Genomic DNA, 641 nt, shown 5'->3' with positions numbered 1-641 from the left:
GCGGCGGCTCCGCGCCCCGCGGTGCCTCGCGCGGGGGCCGCGCGGGCGCTTTGTCCTGGCGGCGTTGAGAGGCGCGGGCGGGGGGGCGCGGGCGGTGCTGCGCTGCTTCGCGGAGCTGCCGGGGGCAAAATAAACTTCACCGCTTCTTCCCAGCACCGGCCTCCCCCCCATCTCTTTTAGGGGACTTCCTAAGTTTCCCTCTGCCCCCTTCTAGGGGAAACGGCCAAAATGGCGGGAAGAAGGCTTTTAAACGCAACTTCGCAGCCGCAGCGTTTCAGCGGTGGCATGTGATTATTATTATTTTATATATTTTTTTTTCCAGTCACTGAAGCGCGTGCGAGGCCCCGCCGGCCGGCCGCTCCCCCGGCTCCGCCTCGGCGCAGCAGGCCGCGGCCACCCGCCGCCGCGTGCCCCAGCGCGGCGCCCGCCCGGGAAGCGTCTCCATTGCGGGCAGGAGCTGCTCCCGCTCCTCCGGCCGCTTGTTTACTCGATAGAAACTTCAAACCGGACGTGTTTAGTCACAGAGCAGAAATCTGTTTCTGTCTATCCGCCAAACCGATAGGAAATACTGCTTCTGTGGCAATACAGGCGGGTGGTGTGTGCTGCCCTTTTTTTTCTCTTTTTTTACTTTTTTATTTTTT

Source organism: Apteryx rowi, unplaced genomic scaffold (genome assembly GCF_003343035.1).
Source record: "Apteryx rowi isolate R43461 unplaced genomic scaffold, aptRow1 scaffold_391, whole genome shotgun sequence".
Taxonomy (NCBI): domain Eukaryota; kingdom Metazoa; phylum Chordata; class Aves; order Apterygiformes; family Apterygidae; genus Apteryx; species Apteryx rowi.
Note: the sequence above shows the minus strand (reverse complement) of the source record.